At 45.8% G+C, this 23,367-nt stretch overlaps 1 pseudogene; it reads right to left on the bottom strand.

Annotated features, from left to right (window-relative positions):
* Positions 1–9,767: 9,767 nt before the first annotated feature.
* Positions 9,768–10,648, bottom strand: LOC118640679 (annotated as a pseudogene).
* Between the last annotated feature and the right edge of the window lie 12,719 nt (positions 10,649–23,367).

Raw genomic sequence — 23,367 nt, forward strand, 5'->3', positions numbered from 1 at the left:
TATGGGAGCTCCTTTGTGAGTAACTAACTGCTCCTCTCTTGCTGCTTTTAAGATTCTCTCTTTGGCCCTGGCCAGTTTGGCTCAGCGGTTAGAGCGTCGGCCTGTGGTCCGGAGAGACCCGGGTTCGGTTCCCGCTAAGGGCACGTACCTCGGTTGCAGTTTGTCCCCGGCCCTGGTTGGTCGTGCGGGTGGCAGCCACTCGATGTGTCCCTTCACGTCGATGTTTCTCTCTCTCTCCCTTCCTCTCTCTCCCTCCCACTCTATCTGTACGAAAAAAAAAAAAAAAGATTCTCTCTTTGTCTTTAACCTTTGGCATTTTGATTATGATGTATTTTGTTGGTGTGGACCTCTTCGGGTTCATCTTGTTTGGGGCTCTCTGTGCTTCCTGGACTTGTATGTCTGTTTCCTTGCCAAGTTAGGGAACTTTTCTGCTATTATTGTTTCAAATAGGTTTTCGATTTCTTGCTCTCTCTCTTCTCTTTCTGCCACCCCCATGATGTGAATGTTGGCACGCTTGAAGTTGTCCCAGAGGCTCCTTACACTATCCTCATTTAAATTTTTTTTTTCTTTTTGCTGTTCTGATTGGGTGTTTTTTATTTCCTTATATTCCAAATAGATGGTTTGTTTTTTGGCTTTACTACTCTATTGGTTCTCTGTAAATTTTTTTATATTTCAGTTAGTGCATCCTTCATTTCTGACTGGTTCTTTTTTATGTCATTGATGTTCTCACTAAGTTCCTTGGAGTTCTCCTTAAGTTCCTTGAAAGTCTCACTAAGTTCCTTGAGCATCCTTATGGTTAGTGTTTTGAACTCTGTATCTGATTGATTGCTTATCTCCATTTTGTTTAGTTCTTTTCCTTGAGTTTTGTTCATTTCTTTCATTTGGGACATCTTTCTTTGTCTCCTCATTTTGGCTGCTTCCCTGTATATTTGTTTTTATGTATCAGATAGAGTTGCTATGTCTCTTAAGCTTCCTAGGGTGGCCTATTTTTGTAGGTGTCCTGTAGGATCCAGTGGTATAGCCTCACTGATCACCCTAGCTGGGCCCTCGAGGTGCACCCCTAGTGTGGACTGTACAACCTTCTGTTGTAAGTGAGTCTTGATTGCTGTTGGCACATGAATGGGAGGGACCCACTTAGGCTGATCAGCTGCAAGGACTGGCTATGCCCACTGACCACTGGCCCCCAACTACCCCAGAGGATCAGTGGCTTAGGGGCCCACCACACAGAGCAAGACTTACTTCAGCAGGATTCTGGTACCCACTGAGTTCACTCATCGAGCATGTCACTTGTGGAGGTGGTTGGGCGGTGGTGCTTCAATGTGGTCTGAAGCTGTCCACTGGGTGTACTGGCTCTGGGGCAAGGTCAGCCACTGCCTGTGTTCTATCTGGGGCCACCCAGAAAAAGCCACAAAGTGATATGCCAATGGATACTTCTTGTGCTGGGCTTGGAGGTGCCCAGGCAAAGCCAAGTTGTGAACCAAGGCTGGCTGCTTCTAGTGCCAGGCCTGGGGCCACTTAATGAGGGATATGGGCCTTGCTGAGACCAGATGCTGCTTGCTCAAGATATTTTAGAAAAATCTGAAATAAGATCCAAGACAGGCCAATCCTGTGGTAAAGCCATTGGAAACCGCTTGTGTGGTCCCGAAAGTTGGGTGGGGCAGGGCCTCAGGGAATTACCAGGGCGGGGCAAACAGTGTGAGCCAGGTTGCTGGAGTCCCAGATACGGCAGCCATCTGCCGCCCTGGGGAAGGACTCGCCAAAGGAACCACCAGCATGTCTGTATGTCAGAGAGAAAGCTGCTACTCCAGCCCTCATCCTGAGGCCAAACAACTCAGTTCTTCCCCATATGTCTCTGATGCCTTTCAAGCTGCCTCCCCTCCGAGCTCAGAGGGAGCAAGTACACAAGGGCCCTTTAAGAGGAACTACCTGGGGCTCCAGCAGCCTCTGCCTGCTTCAGCCTCAGTTCCCCCTGGTTTTACAGCCATAAGTTATGGGGACTTCTCTTCCTGGCACTGGAATCCTGAGCAAGGAGCCTGGTGTGAGACGGGGACCCCTCACTTCTCAGAAAGGATCTTCACAGCAGAGGTATCCTCTCGATTTTTATCCACCACCTGTGGACGTGGGTCTGTGCCTTCTCTCCTCCTACCAGTCTCGATGTGGATTCTTCTTTAATTTTGTAGTTGTAGGACTTCCATTCAGCTTGATTTCAGGTGGTTCTGAATGATGGCTGTTCTGCAGTTTAGTTGTAACTTTGATGTAATCTATTTTTTTACTCTTGAATATCAAAATTTGATGTCATGAAATGGTCAACTCTACACATTTATATAAAATTCCAATTATAACTGCTACAGATTTTAATTGGATTAAAGTGTCTTGAAATTCATGTGGAGCACTGGCTGGTTTGGCTCAGCAGTTAGAGCGTCGGCCTGCAGTCCAGAGAGACCCAGGTTCGGTTCCCGCTAAGGGCACATACCTCGGTTGCAATTTGTCCCCGGCCCTGGTTGGGTTGTGTGGGTGGCAGCCACTCGATGTGTCCCTTTCCTGTTGATGTCTCTCTCTCTCTCTCTCTCTCTCTCTCTCTCTCTCTCTCTCTCTCTCTCTCTCTCCCCCTCTCTCCCCCTCTCTCCCCCTCCCTCCCTCCCTCTCTATTTGAACAAAAGATTGAAAAAATATCCTTGGGTGAGGATTTAAAAAAAAAATTCATATGGAAAGAATAAAGTACCAATGAGTAGCCGATAAATGTAGGAAGAATACACTAAGGGTTCACGCAGCTTACCAGATATCAGAAGACAATATAAAGTTACCATAATAAAATCCATATGATATTGGCATAGGAATAGACAAATGAATCAGTATAACAGACTAAAAAAATCCAGGAATAAATATTTACATATCTTTATAAGGACTTAACATATGAAAGGTGAAATTTTAATTCAATGGGAAAAGGATGACTATATAATAAATAATGCTGGCATTATTTACCAGGAAAAAAATTGGACCCCCATTTTACACTATTTCTAAAAATAAGTGCCACATAATTAAATGCTAAAATGTAGTTGGTACTTTTAGAACCCTAATATAAGTTCAAATGTTGTTCATTTTGTTCTCTTGCCTCTATAAAGACATATGACTGATTTCATCACAGTCAGAATTTATAGTGCACATTCTTAATCCCTCTCCTTTAAAAAATGTCATTTTATGGCTGGGACCAAACCGAGTGAGGAGGGAGTCTGTGTGGGAAGAGGGGGGTTGGTGATGGTTAAGACTGATGTGTGGGAGCACAAGTACGAAGTGGGTTTCGAGAGGGAATGGCGATGTGGCAGCAGCTGCCCAGCTGGGAATATCAGAGGCCAAGCCAGGTGAAGAAAGAAGAGAGTGCATAAAAGAGCAGGAGAATGGTGGCACAGAAGATACAAAGGACTGATCAAGTAAGTAAGTAAGTACAGGATTATGAGGATAATGAGAAAATGGGAGCTAAGTTTCTCAGTATCAAAAAATGAAATGACAGCCCGGCTGGAGTGGCTCAGTTGGTTGAAGTATCATCCCATGCACCAAAAGGTCACTGTTCACCCTGGCCAGTTTGACTCAGCCATTAGAGCGCCAGCCTGTGGTCCAGAGAGACCTGGGTTTGGTTCCCACTAAGGGCACATACCTCAGTTGCAGTTTGTCCCCGGCCTTGGTTGGTCGTGCAGGTGGCAGCCACTCGATGTGTCCCTTTCATGTCGATGTTTCTCTCTCTCTCTCTGTTCCTCTCTCTCTCTCCCACTCTACCTGAACAAAAAATGGAAAATGTCCTTGGGTTGTTGTAACCCAGGAGATCGACCACACTCAGACTCAATTTTTCAGTTTTTTGGGGATGTTTTATTACCTGCGCAGGGACTGCAGCCAACCTACACAGAGGAGAACTGCAGCCCCGAGCTCAGGGGGAGGGTTGCTTATATAGGGCAGGGGTCATTCAAGAGTTTAGCAGAGCAAGCAAGCTGCGTGTACAGAAGCGGAGGCAGTTAGCGATAAGCAGGAGGGAACAGAGGTGGGAGGGAGCTGAGGCGAAGGGAACTGGGTAAACTGGGTCAGCATATATCTATCCTGCTATTCATTCCATTATCCAAGTTTTAAAAACTAACAAATTCAAGACGGATATCAGCGGTCAGTCAGGTGCAATACACACATGTTTAACAGTTATAGTTTTATGGGGTAAAGGGAGCTTCAGTTTCTCCCTATCAGTTTCTTTACAGAGCATGCAGGACACTCTGGCCTTGGGGCCATTTCTGTCCTTCCTTTTCCTGAAGGATGTTGCTTTTCAAATTCCCAGTGAAGGTCAAACTCTGGTTAATTTTTATGGGGCTAAAGCCCTCTATAACATTCCCCATTGTTCATCTTGCTGTCTCTGAGGTTGTTAATTAGGGCAGCTCAAAGACAAGTTGGATTCTAAGGACAGTGAGCTACAACAGGGTGAGGATAAAAAAATAAATAAAATAATAAAATAAAAGCAAGGAGCCCACCCTGGCTGGTTTGGCTCAGTGGTTGGAGCATCAGCCTGCGGAGCAGAGTCCTGGGTTCGGTTCCTGCTAGGGGCATGTACAAAAACAATTAAGTAAAATAAAGAATAAAAGCAAGGAGCCCACTTAGCACCTGGCACTTAGATTCTGAGTTCTTAAAAGCCTGGCACAGACTATCTTAATCAAATAAATCAAGTAATCAAAGTTAACATCATGAGTAATGCAACAAATTGAAATTGTGCCCCATCTGACAGGGTGCAAGAGGAAGAACATAGAATCGCTTTGTGATATTCCTGCTAAAGTGCATAACTTGAATCTACATATGATGATACATCAGATAAACCCAGATCAAAGGACATTCTACAAAATAATGGGCCTGTTATCAAAGTGATCGTGAAGGTCAAAAAAAGACTGAGGAGAGGACTTCCGGTCAAGATGGCGGCATAGGTAAACGCGGTATCGCGTCCTCCCACAACCACATCAAAGTTACAACTAAACTACAGAACAACCATCATTCAAAACCACCTGAAATCAAGCTGAATGGAAGTCCTACAACTACGGAATTAAAGCAGCAGCCACATCCAGACTGGTAGGAGGGGCAGCGGTGCGAGGGGTGCGACGGGCTGGTCCCACACCCAAGTGTGGCGGATAAAAAATCAGGAGGACACCTCGGCTGGGAAGATCCTTCCTGAGGCTGAGGGGTCCCCGTCCCACACCAGGTGCCCTGCTCAGGGTTCCAGTGCCAGGAAGATAATCCCCATAAATTCTGGCTGGAAAAACCAGCGGGAACTGAGGCTCAGGGAAGCTGAAGCGGCTGGAGCCCCAGGCAGCTCCTTAAAGGGCCCGCGCACGGACTTATCGGACTCTCTCCCTCTAAGCTTGGAGGGGAGGCAGCTTGAGGGGCACCAGAGACACACAGGGAAGAACTGAGCTGTTTGGCACTGGAGCGAGGGTGGAGAGGGGGCTTTCTCTGGGACAAATGTGCTGTTAGAGGCCTTTGTTCCTTTGGTGAGCCCTTCCCTGGGGCGGCAGACAGAAGCCATATCTGGGACTTCAGCAACCTGGCTCACACAGGTAGCCCCGCCCTGCTGACTCCCTGAGGCCCCGCCCCACCCAACTTTCAGGCCCACCCAAGCTGTTGCCAGTTGCTTAACCATAGGATTGGCCTGTCTTAGATCCTGCTTCAGGTTTTTCCTAAATTCTTTCAAACGAGCAGCATCTGATCTCAGCTAGCCCCATACTTCTCGTTAAGTAATACACTGAAACAAACCCAGGGAGGCAGCCAAAATGAGGAGATAAAAAAACAGGTCCCAAATGAAAGAACAGAACAAAACCCTAGGAAAAGAACTAAGCGAAATAGAGATAAGCAACCTAACAGATGCTGAGTTCAAAATACTGTTTATAAGGCCCTGGCCGGTTTGGCTCAGCGGTTAGAGCATCAGCCTGAGGTCCAGAGAGACCCGGGTTCGGTTCCCGCTAAGGGCACGTACCTCAGTTGCAGTTTGTCCCCGGCCCTGGTTGGGTCGTGCGGGAGGCAACCAGTCGATGTGTCCCTCTCACGTCAATGTTTCTCTCTCTCTCTCTCCTCTCTCTCTCCTTCCCTCCTACTCTATCTGAAGTTAGATAGGGAAAAAAAAACGTCCTTGGGTGAGGACTGGAAAAAAAAAAGAAAATACATCTTGTTTTAACTACTGATCCAATAGAGGGTGGGAGAAGAAACATAAAACAAAATCGTTCAGGTACAATTCTAATTTACATTTTTGTGTACACATATGCATACTTCAATACAAAATAATTGTCAACTTATAGAAAGAATGATTTGATGTATTTCTAAAGAAAAAAGAGTATTGGACATGGAAAGCCAATTTTTGGTCACCCATACCAGTAATCCATGTTATCTATTCCAGCATAAATCTACACACTTATGGCACACCTCTCCTGTCATATTGATGCAATGTGTGCTGGAGAATGACATCCCATCTTTGTGGAGAATTGCCTCTATTCAGCTATGCCGTTAGCAGACTGCCCCAGCATGCTACCAAGCCAGCATCTTATATCAGGTACAGCGTAGAATATAACCATTATTACCATGGTCATGGGCCTACTCCCACAATTTCTTTACTGTAAAGTGGGCCCCTAGTTTGCTACATGGGATCCTATGATAATGGATGAAATACTCTATAAGTCATGGGTGAGTGGTACTGGCTAAGACCCTATGGGCAGGAAAGGCAACCCATTTCTGGAATGTGTCTGTTCCTGTGAGAGTGAACTGCTGGCTCTTCTGGGATGGAAAAGGACCAGTGTGCTCTGGACCTGCTTTAGGCCTCATTCAAAGCTGCCAGCCTTTTGTGCCATAGACTGGAGCAGTCTCCCTAGGTGTACCATACACTGACTCTAGAACCTGAAGAGGCCCACCTGGTGGTGTGCTGCCTTCTATATGGTAGAAGTAAGATGGCAATAAATTATTTTACTTTGGAGGAGGATTGTCGTACCCCTGACAATTGGATTCTATCAAAGACCCTGAATCTTCAGAGCTCCCTCTGGAATGCATATATTTTACCAAGTCCTCCAGTATACTACCCACTCTGGTTCACCTGGCTCATTAACACAGTGTCATTGATACGATGGATTGGTGTGATACTCTGCAGTACATTGCAATAGACCGAATCTTTTTGGACTATATTATGACATAGGGTAGGAGACATCGCTCTGGGGGAAAACTTTAAGTGTATAATATTGTTGCCCAGCTGGTGTGGCTCAATGGTTGGGCATTGACCCATGCACCAAGGGATCACCAGTTCAGTTCCTAGTCGGGCACATGCCCAGGTTGTGGGCCCGATCCCTGGTATAGGGGTGTGCAGGAGGCTGCTGGTCGATCTTCTCCCTTGTTAATGTTTCTATCTCTCTCTCCCTCTCCCTCCCTCTCTCTCTCTAAATATCAATAAAGAAAAAAAATTTTTTTAAGTGTATAATATTGTCCATTCCATGTAAATGCAAATGTTTTCTGTCTTTTTTTTTTTTTCCTGATTGTGACAGAAAAGAACACAATTTTAAAATCAGTGGTTGTATAGCACACACCTAAGGCCAAAGTAACCTCTCCAGACAGTTACCACATCTGGCACAATAGCCACAATTAGGGCTATGTTACCTGGTTGAGCATGTGGTGGTCTACAGTCACCCTCCAGGATTCATGAGGGCTCTGCAGAGGCGAAAATGGCAAATTAAACAGGGTTAATTATGGAAACTGCCTTCATGCATCCTTTAGATCCTTAAGGATGAAACTAATCTGTTACTCCCACTCCCAGCATTTTTCTATGCTGAACTCCATGGGTAAGCCAATTCCAAGTATATACTCAGGGATTGGGAAATGACCATTGAGTGACTCCAAGCACCCAATGGACCAAAATAAGCCAAACCTAAGACAAGATTCCAATTATTACCTACCCCCCCCATTTGTCTCCCCAGTTCTAATGGGGGGGAGCAGATGACACGTCAAGTCTCCAATATCAGTGTCAACACAGACCCCATGCCCAACAGACTTTGGTATGTCCAGGTATTCCCTTTTTCCCAGTGCAGTTACCTAAGTAAATGGCCATTGGTTTCTTTGGGAAAAAACTGGGGAAATCATTGCCATGTATTTTTGCTATAGTGTTAAGTGTTCCTCCTCCTAAGGACCTAGTCACCTCTTCAGTCATGGGATTCCAGGTCTAAACACTGGGCAAGAGATTGTGACTTTTTATTGGGCGATTGCCTTCAGTCTTTTAGTCATCTATCCTTAATTTCTTCTGCTGTTACAAGCTAAGTAGTACCTTTGTCAATTGCCCATCTATTTAACTATAGAGATGCTTTGCTCTATTAACCATCTCCATAATTTTCTGTGGACCAGATCCTCCTGGCTGCCACTCCATACTTACCATCCATTTAGGTAATTTTCATTCCCTAACTTCTGGAAGTTAAGCACTGCCACCCGGCCTATATCATTTCAGGGCCCAATTGTCTCCATTGCTATCAGTGAGCCAAGTTCTGTAATTCTATTTTATCATCAGTCTTGGTCTACAGAGGACAGCTACCACTTAACTCTTTAGAGATTCTGGTGTGTCTCTCACCAGCAAATTCTTTATGGCCTTGTAAACAGAGTGTCTTCTGGGCCTTTCCATAACATACTTATCTGACAAGTCTTCTGGTTATCCATAGTCCATTCCAGCATACCCACCTGAGTCTTTCCATCCCATTTCCAACATCAGCCATAGCAATTCTAGCATCTGAGCTTACTTCAGCACAGCTCCTTGCTTTTTCCATGCTTTTAGGACTCATCCTAGAGGAAAGTTCGCATCATCTTCCTGGTGCTTGCCAGGATATTGAATTCTGTAACTCAAGAGATGAACCCAAGTCAAAAGACTCTTTCCTTTCCAATTTTATGTTCCTTCCCCCTTCATCAAGTACCCTTAGAATTCAGTTCCATGTGTGTCATCTCTGGCTCCTGTCGGTACATTCTGGCTAGGCCTTGCCACTTCTATGGGATATAGTTCTTTTTTCTCCCTCACCAAGCCCAGCATTTCTCTAGCTGGGTTAAGCTGCAGCTAACCTAGTATAGGCCTAGCAGCTAGGAGGGAAGGTGGGGACAGATGCTGAGGAGGTACCTGTTGCTTTGCAAAGAAGAGGTGTCTGCACTGTCTTCCAGGAGACAGGATGCTCTGGGTCTTACTAGGGAGGTGTGAGCCACTTCTGGAGATTCAGAGGATTTTATGGCATCAAAATCTTCAGGCATCAGCCCTTGCCAGTGTGGCTCCATTGGTTGGGCATCATCCTGTGCATGGAAAGGTTGCTTGTTCAATTCCAGGTTGGAGCACATGCCTGGTTTGCGGGCCTCATCCCTGGTGGTGGGCGTGCAGGAGGCAGCCGATCGATGTTGTGCTCTCACGTCAATTTTTCTCTCTTCTCCTTTTGTCTCTCTCTAAAAACCAAGAAATATATATATTTTTAATCTTCTGGCATCTACCCTGATATTTACATTCCATGTACAGGGTCCCAGATTTTTTCAGCCAGAACCCTAACTTTAGCATAAGAGATCTGCCTTATTTGGGCACTTAACTGTCTTTGAAGTCAGTCACTCAAACTATTAAGTCCTTGGTTTCTCAGCTCCCCCACTGCAGGAAATGTGGGCTTCTTGTATGAACAAAAGAGGCCCTCTAATTTTTTTTTTCTTTTAGAAACTGTATTTTCCTTCAACCTTATTTCCATTCTGTTAAGAGTTTGTGGAAGAACAACTTAAGACCACTCAGTGGTTGTTCCTACCCATTCAGTGGCCTGAGCAGTGGGGGCTGTTGACCAGTCCTCAGTGTCAAGCTAAGTGCTCCAGTCTTTAGTAGAAAACTGCTGAATGGGCACAGAGGGCACTTGCACCTTCAGACCAGTCTGCAACTTCAAGCTGAGCAGTAGTGAACTTGGGAGCTGGAGAAGTCCATTCACCCTGAAATTTCTCCTTCGTTACAGCCTTTTCAGCCAACACCTGCTCTTCCTTTTAAATCTTTTCAGGGTCTCTGTAGAAGTAAAGATCAGGCAGGACCTCCCGTGGGTGTTCAAAGGAGACAGTGCCACGAATGCACAGAACTTCCTGGGCCAACATTTACCACATCAGACCCACTGGGTGAACCCCCTTGTTGTTGCAAAAGATGGAAATGTCCACAGAACACAGAGGAGAGGCTGTGTTACACAGAGCAATGGTAAGCAGGTTAACATAAGACGCCTCTGTGACAGGCTGGTGCTCAGCCCTGGGATCAGTAACCACCAGAAGTCTCAGCTCCCGGAAGTCTTGCTTTTCCTGGTTGGTGAAGGTTCCAGGAGTGAAGTGGCCAGCAATAAGAACTTCAGTGGCAGCAGCAAACTGCAATGGCTTGCTGGCCAGTGTTCCTGGACATTATGACACTGACATCAGCGGGGTTTCCAATGGCAACAGTGGTACCAGCTGCCAGCAAAAGCTTCTCCCAGGTTCTCTTCAGATTTATGGTGTAGATGCCACCACTCTTCCTTTTGTAGATGTACTGTTCCATTTTGAAATCAAGGTTGGTGCCACCTAAGTGGGTTCCTGCTGCAAGGAATTTTAGGTCATCCTCCTCCTTCATCTGCAGGACATCAAGGGCTCCAGACATTGTGAAGTTTCCCTTTAAGTTATGTGGGAACCGAGAACAACAATGTATGGGCCCCTCTCTGGGTAGCACAGAAAAGGTGGCCCTCTGATTTTCATATCTGGTTTTCAATTGCCTGTTACTGGCCCTAAGTTGTTCATTATCCTATAGCACATTCATGGAGCTTAGCAATAGTCATCCAATTCCATCATCCTTATAGCTACTATTCCCTCCATATACCTCAAGTATCTGATACATTGTGCCCTTTATCTAGAACATTCCATTCTATTTGTCCCCTCCCAATTCACCACTGGTTGTCTGTGCTTTGACCTACCTCTGGTAATGGAATCCTCATTTTCAGATGGGTGGTGATCCAGTTCCAAAAACCCCATCTTATCATCTGCTTTCTTTTTCACTCTGGTACCAACTGTCAAAGTAAGGTTCTCAAGAAAGAGACTGAGTTGAGGATGCAAAATGCTTATGAGAAAGCCACAACTGTGAAAAGAAGGGAGCAAAAGCAGGATTGGGCTTTCCTCCTGCAGTGCGATGGTGAAGAAGTCAGTCTGTGCCAAGGGCTCAACAAAGTCTCAGGCTGTCAGCAGGTCACTCTGAAGTGAGAAGTCCCATCAGTTGTCCAGCATCAAGTCTAAATGGCAGGACCTTACATCTCTACTTTGTTCAGTCACCAGAAGCAGGCTGTCCTAGGAAGGGCATGACCTCAGGCAAGATGGCCTTCTGAAGACTCTGAAGGAGCTGATAGCTGGAGAATGCTGACCACTCTCCCTCCAGCTGGGCAGCAGTACCCTGTGTCCCACAGTAACATGAAAGTGCATAAATCCTGAGTGTATAGCTTGGTGCACTCACCCGGGTAACCATCTCCGAGTTCAAGAAATAGACATTGCCAGCAGCACCCAGAAGCCCCATTTACGCTCTTCTCAGTCAGTGTCTCTCCCCAAAGGTAAATCCCTTTTTATTTTATTTATTTATTTTTTTTATCCTCACCTGAGGATATTTTTCCATTTTTTGTACAGACAGAGTGGGAGGGAGAGAGAGGAAGAGAGAGAGAGAGAAACATTGATGTGAAAGGGACACATTGAGTGGCTGCCACCTGCACGACCAACCAGGGCTGGGGACAAACTGCAACCAAGGTACATGCCCTTAGCGGGAACCGAACCCGGGTCTCTCTGGACCACAGGGCGCTCTAACCGCTGAGCCAAACCGGCCAGGGCAGTAAATCCTTTTTTAAAAAATCACCATATACTCACCCTGGCCAGTTTGACTCAGTGGTTAGAGTGTCGGCCTGCAGACCAACGAGTTGCGGGTTCGATTTTAGTCTAGGGCATGTACCTCGGTTGCGGTTCATCCTCAGCCCTGGTCTGGTCCTGTGGGAGGCAACCAGTCGATGTGGCTCTATCACATCGATGTTTCTCTCTGTTTCTCTCTCTCGCTCCCTCCCTCCCATTCTATCTGATAATAAATAGAAAACATCCTTCGGTAAGGAATAAAAAAAAAAATCTGCTAGCCAAGCCAGTGTGGCGCATTGGTTGAGCGTCGACCCATGCATAAAGAGGTCACCAGTTCAAATCCTGGTCAAGGTACATGCCCAGATTGTGGGCCCAATCCCCAGTGTGGGGCATGCAGGAGGTGGCCAATCGATGTTCTTGCTCATTGATGTTTCTATCTCTCTCTCTCTCTTCCTTCCTCTCTCTCTGAGATCAATAAAAGAAAAAAAAAACAAACCTTTTTTTTTTAAAGAATCAACCAATGAATGCATAAGTAAGTGAAACAACAAATAAATGTCTCTCTATCTGTCTCTCTCAAATTAATTTTAAAATTCTTTTAAAAAGAATATATAGCTCATTCTTCTTAAGGTTTGGAAAGTACTCTATTATATAATGTATTTTAATATATCTCTTTTTCTTTTTCTTTTTTTTTTTTTAATCCTCACCTGAGGATATTTTCCCATTTATCTCCAGATAGAATGGGAGGGAGGGAGGGAGGGAGGGAGGGAGGGAGGGAGGGAGGGAGAGAAACATTGATGCGAGAGGGACACATCGACTGGTTGCCTCTCACATGACCCTGACCAGGGCTGGGGACGAACCACAACAAAGGTATCTGCCCTTGACCAGAATCGAACCCTTGATTGTTTGGTCTTCAGGCTGATGCTCTAACCGCTGAACCAAACCAGCCAGGGCGAAGGTATATTTCTTAAATTTCTTACATAGGTACCACACACAGCCGTAGCCGGTTTGGCTCAGCAGTTAGAGCATTGGCCTGTGGTCCAGAGAGACCTGGGTTCAGTTCCCGCTAAGGGTGCGTACCTTGGTTGCAGTTTGTCCCCAGCCCTGGTTTGTCGTGTGGGTGGCAACCACTCTATGTGTCCCTTTCACGTCGATGTTTCTCTCTCTCTCTCCCTCCCACTCTATCTGAACAAAAAATGGAAAAATCTCCTCAGGTGAGGATAAAAAAAAAAATAGGTACTACATACATATAGTTAAAAATTAAAACCGTTCAAAAGAATATATGTGAAAATTCTCCCTTCCACAGCTTCCCTGGGCCAGCATACTTTCCACCAAAGGTAACCAGTATTTCCTGTTCTATATGTGTACTTCCAGTGATCTGTTATACATAAATTGTTTAAATAAACCTTAATTAGTCTCAGGTTTGGTTGAGACCCCAAAACAGTAAAGTCATATTCAAAGTTAGATGTAGTCCAGCCAGTGTGGCTCAGTGGTTGAGCAATGACCCATGCATCAAGAGGTCGCTGGTTCAATTCCTGGCCGGGACACATGCCCAGATTGTGGGCCTGACCCCCAGTGGGGGGCATGCGGGAGGCGGCCAATCTATGTTGTCTCTCATTGATGTTTCTCCTCCCTCTCCCTTTCACTTCCTCTCTCTCTAATATCAATAAAGGAAAAAAACAAAAACAAAAACAAAGTTAGATGTAAATCCACCAACACAGATTTGCAGCAAGAGATTGTAGAAAATCAGTTTTCCACCCTTAGTTTACCATCCATCTCCAGCCTACATACGATGTTGGAGAGATTGAAAAAAGATAGGAGATTCGAGGTTTTTAGAGAAAGCTATAAGTGTTCTGAGTCATTGCCATTACCCCTAACTTCACCATAAGAAGTGTATGCTCTCATCTCACATTTTACTGGGTCACACATAAGTACGTAGTATGTGTTCCTTGCAATTTGTGAGACACAGCGGCCAACGTCTGAATTATGCCTGAGACGTGGTAAAGGGTGAAGGACTGGCTTTGGCATCCTATGGGGTAGAGATAAGGCTGTGGTTTGGGATATTTCCTCTAGCATAATATGGTACCTCCACACAAGAGCTGTGAAGAACTGTCTTAGCCCTGGCCAGTTTGGCTCAGCGGTTGGAGCGTCCGCCTTCGGTCCGGAGAGACCTGGGTTCGGTTCCCGCTAAGGGCACGTACCTCGGTTGCCGTTTGTCCCCGGCCCTGGTTGGTCATGCGGGTGGCAGCCACTCGATGTGTCCCTTTCACATCGATGTTTCCCTCTCTCTTTCTCCCACTCTATCTGTTCAAAACATGGAAAAATGTCCTCGGGTGAGGATAAAAAAAAAAAAAACTGTCTTAGATCCTGTTCAAGAAAGCTGCCTAGAGAAGTGAGGGGACCTCAGCAGAAGGAAGGTAGAGGCATATCATCAGATGGCCAGAGTCTAGAGAAAGAATTGTAAATAAGTGACTGTAAAAGCAATGCATTAATCTATGTGAAGATAAAGTGCCTTGTGATGGGAGGAGAGAGCTTTAAAGAACTCAAGCATACAGCTTCCCCTCCACACAAAAAAAGAGTAAGCCTTAAACATCTGCGAACCCCAGAGAATGCAGTTACCACCAATGATGGTACTAGTCAAATACAAACTTTACTGTCTCTCTTATTACTTCCTCCATGTAGTACAACCTTAGGCCTTATGGTTGTGTAAGTCATTCACTGAAAAAGGTGCCTGGATGCAGGTGCAAATGGGGGCTGAAATCCAGCCTGCTTTTCACGCTCCAAACCATATGCCCTGGCAGAGTTGTGTCCACTTACAGGAAGAGATGCCTTTTTCTACTTGATACAGGGTTGCATCCACTCAAAAGGGGAACTTTTCTCTAATCTACTCAAAGATACCAGATGGGCCAGCAGCCATTCAACTTGAAGGGATCAGAGACAATAGCTAGCAGGATGACAAAAAAGGGGGAAGCACTGAATGAAGCAAGAGTGAAACTGGTCAACAATCCTTTTCCATAGGAGGTGACCTACCTCATAGAGGCCCAAGCTGGGAGAGAGGGATAAGCCTCGGTTTTGAATAAATTTTCAAGTGATAACTATTAAAAGGGGACAGGCATTTTTGTTACTTAACTGGTGCTGTTTGGAAGATAAGTGTGACAGAAGGACTTTTAATACATGAGTGATCAGCAAGGTTGAGGGACTTGACCAAGGTTTCATCTAATGCGGCAAGGGGAAACTAGCACCAGAGAATAAATTAATGGGCCAGTGGAACACAAAAATTAAAATTTCCACCCTGCAGTTGAGCCCTCTGGTTCCCTACTAATATACCTTTTCTGCTTTAGACACAAAGCTAGGCTATGTTTCCCAGTGTTTCTTGCAATTTGATATAGCTTTTAGACTAAATTCTCTCCAGTGGAATGTGAGATGGGTTAGGGTTAATCTGATGGGTGTCACTTTCAGCACTGGCTTAGGAAACTCCCTCAACCCCCACTCCCCCCCATTAAATTATTTTCTTTCCTCTGCCAGCTGGATGTAGATGGTGACAGGGCACAAAAGATAACAGACAGGCTCTGGCCAGTTTGGCTCAGTGGTTAGAGCGCTGGCCCGAGGACCGAAGGGCCTTGGATTCAATTCCAGTCAAGGGCACATGCCTGGGTTCCAGATTCAATCCCTGTTCCTGAGGTCCTTTGGGAGGCAACCGATCTATGTGTCTCTCTCACATTGATGTTTCTCTCTCTGTCTCTCTCCCCCTACCTCCCTCCCTTCTACTCTCTCTAAAAATCAATGGGGGGATCTTCCGGTCAAGATGGCGGGTAGGTAAACGCGGTATCGCGTCCTCCCACAACCACATCAAAATTACAACTAAACTACAGAACAATCATTATTCAAAACTGCCTGAAATCAAGCTGAATGGAAGTCCTACAACTACGAAATTAAAGCAGCAGCCACATCCAGACTGGTAGGAGGGGCGGAGGCGCGAGTGGCTGGTCCCACACCCACGTGTGGCAGATAAAAATCAGGAGGACACCTCAGCTGAGAAGGTCCTCCCTGAGGACTGAGGGGTCCCCGTCCCACACCAGGCGCCCCGCTCAGGGTTCCAGTGCCAGGAAGAGAAGTCCCCATAACTTCTGGCTGGAAAAACCAGCGGGAACTGAGGCTCAGGGAGGCTGAGGTGGCTGGAGCCCCAGGCAGCTCCGCTTAAAGGGCCCGCGCACAGACTTATCGGACTCTCTCCCTCTAAGCTTGGAGGGGAGGCAGCTCGAGGGGTGCCAGAGACATACAGGGAAGAACTGAGCTGTTTGGCACTGGAGCGAGGGTGGAGAGGGGGCTTTCTCCATGACAGATGTGCTGTCAGAGACATTTGTTCCTTTGGTGAGCCCTTCCCTGGGGCGGCAGACAGAAGCCATATCTGGGATTCCAGCAACCTGGCTCATACTGGTAGCCCCGCCCTGGTGACTCCCTGAGGCCCTGCCCCACCCAACTTTTAGGCCCACCCAAGCTGTTGCCAGTTGCTTAACCATAGGATTGGCCTGTCTTGGATCCTGCTTCAGGTTTTCCTAAATTCTTTCAAACAAGCAGCAATCTCATCTCAGCTAGCCTCATACCTCTCATTAAGTAATACATAGAAACAAACACAGGGAGGCAGAAAAAATGAGGAGATAAAAAAACAGGTCCCAAATGAAAGAACAGAACAAAACCCCAGGAAAATAACTAAGTGAAATGGAGATAAGCAACCTAACAGATACTGAGTTCAAAATACTGCTTATAAGGATGCTCAATGAACTTAGTGAGAACCTCAGTGAACTTAGTGAGGGCCTCAAGAGCTTAAAAAAGGACCAGTCAGAAATGAAGAACACACAGTCAGAAATAAAGGAGGCACTAACTGAAATAAAGAATAATTTACACAGATTCAATAGTAGAGTAGGTAAAGCCAAGAGGCAAACCATCAATTTGGAATATAAGGAAGCAAAAAACACCCAATCAGAACAGCAAAAAGAAAAAAGAATCCCCCACCCCCACCCAGAAAAAATGAAGATAGTGTAAGGAGCCTCTGGGACAACTTCAAGCATGCCAACATTCACATCATGGGGGTGGCAGAAAGAGAAGAGAGAGAGCAAGAAATCAAAAACCTGTTTGAAACAATAATGGCAGAAAACTTTCCTAACTTGGTGAAGGAAACAGACATACACATCCAGGAAACACAGAGAGTCCCAAACAAGATGAACCCCAAGAGGCCCACACCAAGACACATTATCATCAAAATGCAAAAGGTTCAAGACAAAGAGAGAATCTTAAAAGCAGCAGGAGAAAAGCTGTTAGTTACCTACAAGGGAGTTCCCATAAGACTGTCAACGGATTTCTCAAAAGAAACTTTGCAGGCAAGAAGGGAGTGGCAAGAAATATTCAGAGTGATGAAAAGCAAGAACCTACAACCAAGATTACTCTATCCTGCAAAGCTGTCATTTAGAATCGATGGCCATATAAAGAGTTTCCCAGACAAGAAAAAGCTAAAGGAGTTCACCACCACCAAACCATTATTATATGAAATGCTGAAGGGTTTTCTTGAAGGAAAAGATAAAATATATGGCCCTGGCTGGTTTGGCTCAGCGGTTAGAGCGTCGGCCTGCGGTCCTGAGAGACCCGGGTTCGGTTCCCGCTAAGGGCGCGTACCTCGGTTGCAGTTTGTCCCCGGCCCTGGTCGGTTGTGCGGGTGGCAGCCACTCGATGTGTTCCTTTCACATCGATGTTTCTCTCTCTCTCTCTGTTCCTCTCTCTCCCTCCCACTCTACCTGAACAAAAAATGGAAAAATGTCCTCGGGTGAGGATAAAAAAAAAAAAAAAAAAAGATAAAATATATGAACAAACAAAATGGCAATGAATATATAGCTATCAACAATTGAATCTACAAACAAAATGAACAAGCAGAACAAAAACATTCTCATAGATATAGAGAACATTTTGTTGGTTGCCAGATGGGAGTGGGGTTGGGGAATGGGTGAAAAAGGTAAAGGGATTAAGAAGTACAAATTGGTTGCTAGACTGACAAACCTCAAAGGGAAGTGGGGCTGGGGTGGGAAGAAATAAACCAAAGAACTTAGATGCATAACCAATGGACACAGACAGCACTGTGTGAAAAGGCAAGAAGGGGACAGGAGTGGGGAGGAGGGGGTCAATTGGGGAAAAATGAGGAACACCTGTAATACATTCAACCATAAAGATATAATTTAAAAAATAATAATAAAAACTAAAAATCAATGGGAAAATATTCTTGAGTAAGAATTAACAACAACAACAACAAAAATTTTAAAAGAGAACAGACAGAAGGAAGCTGGGTCCATAACGACAACAAGAATGAGAGCTGTGCCCTGGCCAGTTTGGCTCAGCGGTTGAGTGTTGGCCTGCGAACCAGAGTCCCAGGTTTGGTTCCCACTAGGAGCACGTACCACAGGAGGAGGAGGAAAAGGAGGAGGAGGAGGAGGAGGAGCAGGAGGAGAGCTGGAGGAGGAGGAGAGGAGGAGGAGGAGCAGGAGGAGAGCTGGAGGAGGAGGAGGAGGAGAGGAGGAGGAGGAGAGGAAGAGAGGAGGAGGAGAGCTGGAGGAGGAGGAGGAGAGGAGGAGGAGGACGAGAGGAGGAGGAGGAGAGGAGGAGGAGGAAGAGGAGGGGAGGAGGAGGGGAGGAGGAGGAGGAGAGGAGGAGGAGAGGAGGAGGAGAGGAGGAGAATAGGAGGAGGAGGAGAGGAGAGGAGGAGAGGAAGAGAGGAGGAGGAGAGGAGGAGGAGAGGAGGAGGAGGAGGAGAAGAGGAGGAGGAGGAGAAGAGGAGGAGGAGGAGGAGGAGGGGAGGAGGAGGAGGAGAGGAGGAGGAGAGGAGGAGGAGAGGAGGAGAATAGGAGGAGGAGGAGAGGAGAGGAGGAGAGGAAGAGAGGAGGAGGAGGAGAGCTGGAGGAGGAGGAGGAGGAGAAGAGGAGGAGGAGAGGAGGAGGAGGAGAGCTGGAGGGAGAGGAGGAGGAGAGCTGGAGGAAGAGGAGGAGAGGAGAGGAGGAGGAGGAGGAGAGGAGGAGGAGAGGAGGAGGAGGAGAGGAGGAGGAGGAGAGGAGGAGGAGAGGAGGAGGAGGAGGAGGAGGAGGAGGAGAGGAGGAGGAGGAGGAGGAGGAGGAGGAGAGGAGGAGGAGGAGGAGAGGAGGAGGAGGAGGAGGAGAGGAGGAGGAGGAGAGGAGGAGGAGGAGGAGAGGAGGAGGAGGAGGAGAGGAGGAGGAGGAGGAGGAGAGGAGGAGAGGAGGAGGAGAGGAGGAGGAGGAGGAGAGGAGGAGAGGAGGAGGGGAGGAGGAGAGGAGGAGGAGAGGAGGAGAGGAGGAGGAGAGGAGGAGGTGGAGAGGAGGAGAGGAGGAGGAGGAGGAGAGGAGGAGGAGGAGGAGAGGAGGAGGAGGAGAGGAGGAGAGCTGCCCCACCAGGCTAAACACCTGTCCAAGTGTCCAAGACTACTATGTGAACAGGAAAGAAACCTCTCTTTTGTTAAGTCGTTATATTTTAGGTTTGCTGGTATTAAAGGAATCATAAATCTTTCTTTTTTTTTTTTAATCCTCACCGGAGGATATTTTTCCATTTTTTGTACAGATAGAGTGGGAGGGAGAGAGAGGAAAGGAGAGAGAGAGAGAAACATCGACATGAAGGGACACATCGAGTGGCTGCCACCCGCACGACCAACCAGAGCCGGGGACAAACTGCAACCGAAGTACATGCCCTTAGCGGGAACCGAACCCGGGTCTCTCCGGACCACAGGCCGACGCTCTAACGGCTGAGCCAAACTGGCCAGGGCTCATAAATCTTTCAAATCTAAAAAAACAAAGGTAGAAATGATCTCTTGCTAGGCAAGAGAGAACTGCAAGGAGACATGTAATCTCTGTGAATAAAGTGTAAGATAGGGTTTAAACATACATATTTTAGAATTGCTCTATTATCTAAATTCTAAAAAGGACAGAAAAATGGTTTTGCATAGATCATTTTCTTTTTAATCAAACAAAAATAAAAGCATTGCATTTCTTTCTTTCTTTCTTTCTTTCTTTTCAATCCTCACCCGAGGACATTTTTTCCTTTTTTTTTTTTCAGATAGAGTGGGAGGGAGAGTGAGGAAGAGAGAGAAAGAAACATCAATGTAAAGGGAACACATCGAGTGGTTGCCACCCGCATGACCCAACCAGGGCCAGCTGAGGTACGTGCCCTTAGTGGGAACTGAACCCGGGTCTCTCTGGACCGCAGGTTGAAGCTCTAACTGCTGCGCAATCTGGCCAGGGCAAAAGCATTGCATTTCTGTTGTGGCACAAGAGAACCAAGAGACCACCAGAGCCAAATTAAAGCCAAATAGAGAGCAAAGCCAGCCGGAGACTGATCCCCAGTTCTCAGAGATCAGCCCCGACTTTCAACTGATTGTTTATTTTATAGGGGGTTTGTTACAAACTTCTGCAACTGGCATTTCTTGTTGGCCTTGGGGAAGAGCAAGCAAGCAAGTACAGAAGCGGAGGCAGTTAGCGATAAGCGGGAGAGAACGGAGGTGGGAGGGAGCTGAGGCAAAAGGGAACTGGGTGAACTGGGTCAGCACACATCTATCCTGCTATTTATTTTATTTTCTGAGTTCTAAACACTAACAAATTTGTTTAGAGGACAAATTCATTTAGAGGAGTAGCAGGCCAGCTGGTACTTCCTCAGTTTGTCTCTGAAAGCTTCATAGTTGGCCTTTTGTTTATTTAATCAGGACAAAGTGATAGGAGCAGGCCAGTACATTTTGACCCTATACAAGATTTTAAAAAGATAGGGTTTATATGGGGGAATGTGGGGTATAGGTTAAATAGCAGTGATTGCCTTTGATTGGCTTGAAGTGGGGTTAGTCATGACTGAATGGGTTTCAAGAGCAGACCTATTGAAGCAGGGTTTTGTGTCTGTGGGTATTTCAGCCCAATTCTGATATTGACTGGTCTGACAGTTTCCTGTTTAAGTATCTGAGGGCATGAGTCGGACCTTCAGGCAAGATGGAATTTTCCATTTTCATCTTCCTTTTGGTCCTCTCTGATAAATCATGAAGAAAGGGAGGCTAAATGGGGATGGGTTTGTTTGTTTGTTTTCCTGTGAAGGGCTAGCAGGTAAATGTTTTAGGCTTTGTAAATGATACTGGCTCTGTCCTAATTACTCAACTCTGCTGGAGCAGCACAGAAGCAGCATGGACAATACTTAAATGCATAAGCATAACTATGTTGCAATAAAATTTTATTTACAAAAACAGGTGGTGGGCTAGATTTGACCCATATTTTTTCTGGGGTGAAAGACTTTGTAGTTTCTCCTACTTTTTAAAAAATTTATTTAATTTATTTTTGTTACAGATGTTTCTCCTTTGTTCCCCCAGTCTCCTGCTTTTTTGGTAATGTCAAAAATCTCTTTGAAAGATATTTGGTACTATAACTGTAACATTTTACTGTAGAGCAGTACAAGCTCCTTTTTGTGAGATAAGGAGGATATGTAAGGCCACCCTATTTTGGCTTATTCCCTATTTTGGTGACTTCTTACAGTAACAAATGTAAAGCTTGGGAGGTCTTTGTTAAGCTTACAGTCATTTGTATAGCTATACACTTGAAGAACTCTCCCAAACTTATGTGTCCCCTGCAAGGCATGTTGTGAAGTTGCCTGGGGACAGAAAAATAATTTCCAATCCTCTTTCAGTGGTCTGTGTTCTCAAAGTTAAATTCACACCTATGTCCATAGACATTATGGCAAGGCTTGCTCACATATATCCAGAGTAAAGATCTGACCCAAAGGTGAGATCCTGAATTATTCTAAATGCAGGCACACGATTCCACCTCCGCTGGGAACACTTGCTCTGGGTGACTCCGATTTTTCACTGCTCTGAGCACACATGTACTTATTTGCGAATGGCCCTAAAATCACCACAAATACTGATTTGGGGGTTACAAATAAATTTTAGCGAGTAGATGAATTTGCTAATGTGGAATTCATGAGTAATGATGATCAGCTGTGTCACTCTCTTCTTGAAAGATATTTGTTTTCTTTCAGTCAGTTGCTATAATAAATTAAGCTGCCATAAACATTCTAAATAAATAGATGGATGGATGGATGGATGAATGAATGCAGGCAACAGTGCCATAAGTACAAACTTACTGCCAATTTGCAGGGAGTAACCAGGAGGCCTTTATTCCACAAATCAAGTATCACTCATTAGGAGCTATCGTGGAACGGTGTTCAGGCCTATATAATCCATAACTCTCATCATGGATCATGGTAAAGTCAGTGGACCTGGACTACTTCCATTTTAAACTAACTTAAAATGTCTGAAAGAATGCTTTGGTATGCTTCTGTAACAAGAGCTCCATAGATTAAGCATTTTTTGGGATGAACCATACCAATGATTCTTCCACTGCGCTGTCAATTCTGTAAATTTGATCACACAAACTGGTCCCCGCTTTAGACTTTTTAGTTTAATTTTTGTGTAAGCAAAAATATTCTACTCTAAACATGACAATAAATGGTATTGGCAGCTTGGCATTGTTAGGTTTGTGATGGTGGTTACTAGTTATTAAGAGTTTTTGCTGCCCTGGCCGGTTTGGTTCAGCGATTAGAGTGTCAGGCTGTGGACCAGAGAGTCCCAGGTTCAGTTCCCACTAAGGGCACATACCTCGGTTGCAGTTAGTCCCCGGCCCCAGTTGGGGTCTTGTGGGTGGTAACCCCTCGATGTGCCTCTCTCACATTGATGTTTCTTTCTCTCTCTTCCCCCCTCTCTCCCTCCCACTATATCTGAAGATAAATGCAAAACAAACAAACAAACAAAAAATAACAACAACAGAAGATGGATAAACTGAAAACTAATGAGATTGGTTGCCTACAAGAAGGTGGTCACGCCCTGGCCGGTTTGGCTCAGCGGTTAGAGCGTTGGCCTGCGGTCCGGAGAGACCGCTAAGGGCACGTACCTCGGTTGCAGTTTGTCCCCAGCCCTGGTTGGATTGTGCGGGTGGCAGCCACTCGATGTGTCCCTTTCACGTCGATGTTTCTCTCTCTCTCTCTCTCTCCCCCTCTCTTTCCCTCCCACTCTATCTGAACAAAAAATGGAAAAATGTCCTCCGGTGAGGATAAAAAAAAAAAAAAAAAAGAAGAAGGTGGTCATAATGGGATGGAGAGAAAGGGAGATGGAAACAGATTGGAAGGGATAGAGAGGGGGGCACTTCTCTGAATACTGTATGCCTTCTTGTACAGTTCAGACTTAAATTTTTGTTTCTTTATTGATTTTAGAGAAAGAGAAAGGGAGAAGGAGAGAGAGAAACACCAATGAGAAAGAACATCAAATGGCCACCTCCTGCATGCCCCTCACTGGGGATTGGATCCACAACCTGGGCATGTGCCCTGATTAGGAATCAAACTGGCAACCTCTTGGTGCATGGGTCAACACTCAACCACTGAGCCATACCAGCTGGGCTAGTTCAGACTTGTAGAACCATGTTAGTGTCT

Source organism: Molossus molossus, unplaced genomic scaffold (genome assembly GCF_014108415.1).
Source record: "Molossus molossus isolate mMolMol1 unplaced genomic scaffold, mMolMol1.p scaffold_m16_p_1, whole genome shotgun sequence".
Lineage (NCBI taxonomy): Eukaryota > Metazoa > Chordata > Mammalia > Chiroptera > Molossidae > Molossus > Molossus molossus.